This window comes from Leptodactylus fuscus, chromosome 10, assembly GCF_031893055.1.
Source record: "Leptodactylus fuscus isolate aLepFus1 chromosome 10, aLepFus1.hap2, whole genome shotgun sequence".
Lineage (NCBI taxonomy): Eukaryota > Metazoa > Chordata > Amphibia > Anura > Leptodactylidae > Leptodactylus > Leptodactylus fuscus.
The window spans coordinates 28,379,645-28,387,814 of record NC_134274.1 but is presented as its reverse complement, the minus strand read 5'-3'; positions in this window follow the sequence as shown (position 1 = coordinate 28,387,814).

Below are 8,170 nucleotides of genomic sequence, written 5' to 3'. Positions count from 1 at the left end.
TTGTCTCATCTGTGCAAAGAATCTGGCAAAATGCCCATAACCCAAACCAGTCTGGGCTCTCCAGAGGATGAATGCCGACATCGATTTGTCACTCCTCATTTCTAATGGCATTTTTATATCCACAGAATATTTATTTCACCGCTTTTCCCTTTTCTCTCTCTCTCATTTTCACAACAAAACAATGTATCGCCAATGTTTTTCCTCAAAACAAGCTGCCTTATAGTTGTAGACCATGACAAAGATGATTTAGGATTTTTCTCCGCCATAAAGCAGATCTGAATAAACATGGGGACAAGTTCCGCATTAGACAGCTCCAAAATGAAAAATTCTACTACTTAATTTTAGCCTCAGAAGTGCAAATAGAAAATACAATACAAAAGGGAAGTCTTGCTGAGAGTTTTGGAGGTCATGTCGTAATGGAGCTGCTTTGGTAAAATTGTGCTTAGAATAATGTCGTATGAAGGCGTATTCTTGGTATTCCTATCTTAAACATTTATGGCATTGGGTTGCTGCTCCTCGCATTCACCTGTTCTCTTCCCATAAACTACAGTTTCTTACACGCAGCCTTCTACATTGGAGGCTACCAGAGTTATTTGAAGAACCAACGCAAACTTGACACATGCCATGAAGTCGGCCACAAAGTAAACCGCACTACTTTCCATTTACAAGTAATGATACTGGTGTCTTATATGGAAGAAGAGTTCTAGAACCCATATGGGACTGCTACATCTGTTCCCAGGGCCATTGGTGGGCCCAGTTCAAAGGTTTCAGTGACAGTGATCTTCAATATATAAGACACTATAATGAGGCTTCTTAAAGAGGACCTTTCACCACTTTTGGGCACAGGCAGCGTTATATACTGCTGGAAAGCTGACAGTGCGCTGAATTCAGCGCACTGTCGGCTTTCCCGATCTGTGCCCGCTGTAAAGAGCTTACAGTGCTCACAGTGCTCGTCCATAGACGAGCATTATCAGGAGAGGGAGGGGGCGTTCCTCTCCGCTCCACAGCACAGCGCGATAGGCGCCGCGAGGCAGAAGGACGTCTCTGGCTAATGGTCAGAAACGCCCTTCTGACCATAGAGCACTATGGTACCGGCACCGTAAGCTCTTTACACCGGGCACAGATCGGGAAAGCCGACAGTGTGCTGAATTCAGCGCACTGTCAGCTTTCCAGCAGTATATAACACTGCATGTGCACAAAAGTGGTGAAAGGTCCTCTTTAAGTTCCAAAAAGTGACGCCACAGAGTATATTGATCTCCCCACAGTATAATAAAGTCAATGTAGTGGCCCATCACATAGGATAATAATCCCACTTAGTGGCCCGTCACAAAGTATTATGACATCAGCCCAAAGTTCTCCGTCCCCCACTACCATATATCCCGATGCAGGTACATTATTTGACCTACAGTGAATACACTCTTGTCTGCACTGCCTATAGTTATACCCTGTGTTGCCTGTTTCAAATTATGGAATCAGCAACCATATAATCTGAGATGGTACGTGCACCTGTGACACAATATATATTCCATAGGATAACCCTTTTAAGACAGGGCAACTGTACACTAGTGGCCAGATCAGTCTGTAGATCAAAACAGATTCACTCTCATATACGAGTATAATGGCTGGAGAAGTAAATTGCATGATATCATCCATACAAGTGCAGAACTACAGCACAAACCAGCACCAATAAACCATTTACAACATCCAAAGAACTGATTATATGCAAGTCAGTATAGATGGATGGGTGATATGGTAGCTATAGGGGACACATAAATGTATCTGATGGTACATTATTAGCTATGGATTTAGATTATACAGTTGTAAAGGAGAATGAGTAATGGTTAGCAGTAGAATACAGTCCTAAAACAGCAGAAAAGCAAATGGAGAGATGAGTAACCCCAGCAGGTAACAGGCCCTATTTACTTACCTCGCTCCTGCTCATGGCTGCCTGCGCTTCCACTTCTATGAATGCGGCTGTGAACTGGAGATTGGTAAGTGAGGACACAGGCTTATGAACCCTTACAAACACCACTGCCATCATACTCAGCGGTTTTTCAGAACCAGGATTATAATGATCGTTGGGCCAGGGAGGTGAGACAGCATAAAAAAACACTGTTACTTACCTCTCTTGCTTAGCGACAGGATTCAGGCCTATTTAGTGACATCACAGACATCACATGGCCCAGAACAGCGTCATTATATATCAAGATGCCGGCCTGGGTCAGGTATCGTCTGGACCAACAATGAAGAGATATGTGGGGAGTGCGCTGGAGCCAGGGTGAGGTAAGTAACAGTGTTTTTTATGTTTATATTCTCCCCTGGGTCATATTATGTGGCATAATACAGTGTGCAGGGGCCACTATGGGGCATAATACAGTGTGTAGCGGCCACTATGGAGCATAATACCGTGTGCAGCGGCCACTATGGAGCATAATACCGTGTCCAGTGGACACTATGGGGCAGAATAGTGTGTGCAGGGGCCACTATGGGGCATAGTAGTGTATACAGAAATGTGGTTTGTGCAGGGAGGAGGGAGGGGGTGGTGAGGTCCCCCACGTCAAATGTTTGGCTTGGGGTCCCGCCATTCCTAGTTACCCACTGACTTCAACTGATCTACACTACAATCATAGAAGTACCAGAAGGCTGTAACAATCCATTCAACCCTCAGATGGTCGGTATCTTCAGACCATAGTAACATCTTCTGCCTCATGAGACAGAAGTGCCACATACTTGTCTAGTCTTGAGACGTCTAGGATCAGTCTTATTTTTCACATTTCTCAGGCTCTACTCTCAATGTGCCCTTGCAAGGTGGAAACTCATGGGCTGTACGAAGAGACAAACCTAAAGTTTTAAAGACAATTTAATACCTGCTACATCCATATTTATAGCCACGGTTAACCTTTCACGATTTCTTCTTTTCTTCCACCAGTATGAGGAATTTTTTTACATTGATTTTACCATTATAATTATTTCTTCCGTCATCTCCATTATATACCAACCATCAATCCATTACATTTTATTTAGCACTCATTCTCCTTCCCTAATTGTTGGACAATAACTCTTTACCCTATTGATTTCCTTTGGGTTAATAAGCATTTCCTCCATTACCCACATGGCCTCTATTATCACCTGTGCACACTAGTTCTCTTGTGTGGTTTGTCAATGGTTGTCATTAGTCAAGGTTAAAGAAGGTGTATATTATATTTCTAGACTGCAATAGATCATGTGCAAGTATTCACACTTATATAACAGACTTTGATAATGAAGGACATTACTGATAAGATTAATGACATGGCCTCAGATAACACAGCACAAGGCAGGAGCTTATCACGTGACTGTGAAACAGAGTCTGACCACGGCTGTGTAAATGGATGAGCTCCTGAATGGCCAAATCGCTACCGTATGCAACTAACCATTGTCTGACACTGTGAACCCCATAGATTTAGGCCACAGCTTTCAGGTTAGAACTGTGACCTCTTCACTGAATACCACCAAACATAGGAGCTGTGATTGGTATGGCAGCTCAGCTCCATTCACTCGAATGGGACTGAGCTGCTTGAGTGCAATAACCTCTTAAGACATCTGATCTATGGGAGTCCAGAGTGTTGGACTCCTAAAGGTCAAATCTGGATGATGACCTATCCTAAGCATAGGCAAGTCTTAGAAAACCCCTTGAATTCATATCGATTTGACGTTTGATGGTTCAGTAGATTAATATGTAATGGGAGTTGGATTCGGCAAGGTAATACACTGACAACTAGGGCACTATTTGACGATTTAATAATTCAGTGCATTAGACATTGTCGCCTCTTTATTGTATTCTCACCATTTTAAGTGTCAAGACGGTACAAAAACGTTAAAGCGTTGTCTCGTCTTTCCTTCTTCTCCACCAATATTTTAATTGTCTATGACATTAAATCAATACTCAACAAGACAAAATACTAAGACTGTGATGGTTTGGATGGTTATAGTGTTAATGCGGTTCTTGTGTTTATTATATCCCTTATGTATCCATGGGGTAAGATGCTACTTAAAGGTTAGACAAAGTCTTTAAAGAAACTCCCCATTTTCATCACTTTAAAGACCATAGGTATTACCAAGATCACGTCTACGTAAGCTATAGGGAAATAATTCTGATCTATATTTCATACTCCAACATAGTGTACATGAGGTTATTATATCATGATGATGTATTCAGAGCTATAACACTGGACTCTAATGTAAAAGAGGAAATGCAGGCAGCCGTGTGTCACTTATAATATTAGGCTAGGGGGGCCTCTGGGTCGTCTCAGGCATCTAACCCCAATTGTATCTGCTACCTATTAAAACCTACGTGACAGTGCTGCAGTACCTTCACCCACCACTACTGTTTGTACAGCAAGTGAGCAACGGGGCTCTGCAATGTAAACAATATCCAAAGGTGTGCTGTCTTGTTACAGCTGATCCGCCAGGTTCCACAGGTGTCATACTCCCATAGATCTAATATGTATGGCCCATTTGAAGGATAGGCCATAAATAGTAGAAGCCAGATAAGCACAAGTGCAAATACATATATCCATACTATAGATAAAACAGTCAAGCATTGAGACCCCATGTGGTTCTCCATAGTTATTATATTATTATTATGAGCTAGAGCCATTTAAAGGGGTTGTCCCATCTCAAGGATCCTATCTATACTGGTAGCTTATGTAAATTGAAGCCTTTTCCTAAATATATTGCTTTAGAAATGCTGCTTTGTTTGCCTGCTATGTAAACTTATACCTCCCATTGTTTATACAGCGTTGCTATAACCACGGACCTGTGTGATAGGTCAAGCGACTTCGCTTACTGCTCTGCCGGCAGGACAATCAGTTCAGCTAATTGCAGTTTGCTGATAAAGGCCAGTCTGTTATCTCTGTATGCAAAACACACAGGTAACACTGAATCCATTCTGTACAAGCATCTGCATATTATCTAGAAATAACGGAATAGGAGAGGGATTTACCTCCAATGGAGAACCCCTTAGACCCTGCCCCAACTCTTTGAGCTCATCTCCTCTACATCCATTTTTCTGCTAGAGATGGAGAGGTCACGTTAGAGTTGATCCTTGTTTTTTCTGTAAGATTTTGCCTGGAGTTCTTGCTTCGGGGTAGATCTCTTTGCCAGGTTTTAGATTAGCAGTGATGTGTATGCTGGAGAATGTGTTCATTTCTATTCAGGAGCATGCAGGAAGTCTTACAGGCTGAAAATAAGTAAGAGTTTTCTTTTCCCCTTGTTCATTTTAGATTTAGTGTCCCCTTAACTTCCCAAGGGACATGCTATATTTTATGGCTGTATCTCAAGTCACAGAAATATTTTCCATGAGAATCATTTATAAGGAAAACAATAGCAATGTGGCGACACAACACTGAATAATAGATGAAAAATGTGTCTACCTATCTACTTCACAATGTCCTGGAAATGGTTCGAGATCTGTGAAACAGCAGAAGGCTCCACGCTAGACGGCCTGTACATTGAGTTCTGCTGGCACAGGATTCTCAGTCTTTGTGTACGATGGGGCAGAATTCTTAAGGCTGACGTGACATCATGATGAAACGGTATACTATTTCAGCACCCTGCTGTCACTTTCCCTATGTAAACAGAATGGATCCCACGCTCATCCACATCTGAAGTTTATCCCGGTTCACAGAACACATAAGTTTAGTAGGAGGATTCACACATGGCCTTGATGTGGGTTCTCTCATTGTTGGGATTTACAGTAAACATAGTCTGTTTGTTTTATATGATTCGCATATTTAGCATCCTCCATTTCCGCCTCTACTTAATGGACTCAGCATGGATGATATTGGAATGGAGAACTAGAGAGGAAAAGCTATATAAACGTATAGAACAGGGCTCTCAATTGCCTGCAAAAATACTAATATCTAGATTTTATAAATGAGCTTTATGGACGTTTCAAATATAAATATTAAAGAGGTGCAAAGAATAGCAAGAAAGGAATCCTGAAAAGTTAGCGATGGGTGGAAACCTGGTGGACCCTATTATAGTCTATGGGGTCCACACAGTTACATGTAACTGCTTTTTAAGTGGACAGGGTTTCCATCTTCCGGGTTCCCATGTGGACCCAAAGAAGGGAAACCCGAACGCTAGCCTAACATTAATAACAAGAGATGTGGCCAAAGTCGCCATGTCGTCCTAGCCTAAAAAGGTTTCAGTAAATAGGCGACAATGAAACATTTGTAATGTTCTTTTATCAAGAAGGAAGTCAAAGTGCAGGGAGGCTTGCAGAACAGGGGAGTTAGCGGATGTCGTACAATCATTCATCACCCACAAGGATCATTTGCTTTAAGGGAAGCCGATTTCCCCATCAGTATATTTTTTAGCATGTAGAAGGAAACCCACCCAAAACACAGGGACAACATACAAACTCCATGCAGATGATTCCCGGGGTCAGATTCGAACCCAGGACCCCAGCAAAGAAAATAAACAGAGCTAACCATCGAGTCATATTCTATAGCACTGCGTATAAGATACAATAAACAGGTATTTTTCAGAATGTGGCTTCAAGGGAGATTAACCAATGGCCCTGGGTACTGTAGTCAGATGGCTATGCCGGGAGAAGCCATAGTTAGTCAGACATTCCCCTACAACTGCCTGTTTGGAAATGTACTGTAGTATTAGGTCTTCACACGGAGTTTACGCTCGCTCATTCTGAGTGTAAAACTCGTTCAGAGTGAGCGGCGTAAAAAACAGATCCCATTGACTTCAATGGGTGCCGGCATACGTGCGTATCACATTGAAAGCAAAAGGTAAAAAAAAAAGCCTCCTATTGATTTCAATGGGTAGAGCGCATATGCCAGCACCCATTGAAGTCAATGGGATTTGCTTTTTACGCCGCTCACTCTGAACGAGTTTTACGGTCAGGATGAGCGAGCGTAAACTCCATGTGAAGGCTCCCTTACATGGCGGTCATTGAACTGGCAGGTCTTATAAGGTGAGGATGGAGTGGTTTTAAGAGGGGGATCCTGGGCAGGGAACTAATGCCCTAATAGGATAATTTCTTTCTATTCTCAAAGTCTTTTTGCTTTTTTGCAAGTACCAATAATCCTTATATGTCTACATGTATTTATTAATAATAATAATAATAATAATAATAATAATATACAATTTATCACGGCAGGAAATGGATCACTCTTACATAATAGCGGTTTGTGCAATTCTAACCTGTAACTAGTCATCCTTTGACCTGACCCGATAGCATTGATTTGTTGATACGATCAAAAACATGTTTAATATTGATCCTAGGGCGATGCATACAATAGTTTGTGCCAATGGCCATTGTACAAAACATAGCTGACCCTTGGGTAACATATCTCTGCTCTGCCATATTCAGAACCTCAGCGGCACAAACAGACGTACAGTATAGACCCATATTGCCATCATAATGCAGAGACATACAACACATCCATAATATAAGGGGACACCATTGAATGTGACAATAACATCTATTAGGAAATAGGTCAAGGACTTTTGTCTGAATCCATATACAATTTGCAGGTAACTTTTGCAGCACGTGTTATCTGTTGGGCACGTTCTCCAAAACTATAGAGGTCCAAGTCCCCAGATTATACCGTATAAGTCATATAAACGGATAAAACACGTTTCATGGATAAAATAAGCCCTACGAATGAGGAAAGGCTGCGATTAGTTAACATGCAGAAAATCCATGTGCTTGGCAATTCAGGAGAGAACGCCAAGGTTAAGACTCCAATAAGTCACTCATTACCTAAGACACAGGCGGCCGTGGTTTTTGACCCTGAAACTGCTTATTATTCTCTACTACAGGATAAAGGGATCAAGTCATAGGACTGCTGAACTTGAAGCTCGTAAGTGTACAGGGGGTTAATATCAGCTCAGGGCCGGTTCTGGGAATCGTATCTTTCCTATCATAATATCAGCTTGTTCCTTCAGTACGTTAACATGGAAATTTGTTTAGAGAGATTCTCAAAATAGGAATTATAACCAGTTCTCAGCGTTCTCCGTCATCTGCTGACTGTCCATAACTTGCCAAATTGTAGATGGACTCTGTGGGACGGCTCCACATATAGCTGTAAAGGGATAGAGCGCCCCTAGTGGGGGAAGTACATATACCGTACAGATATATGCTAGCTGGCAGCTTTTTGGCCAGGGC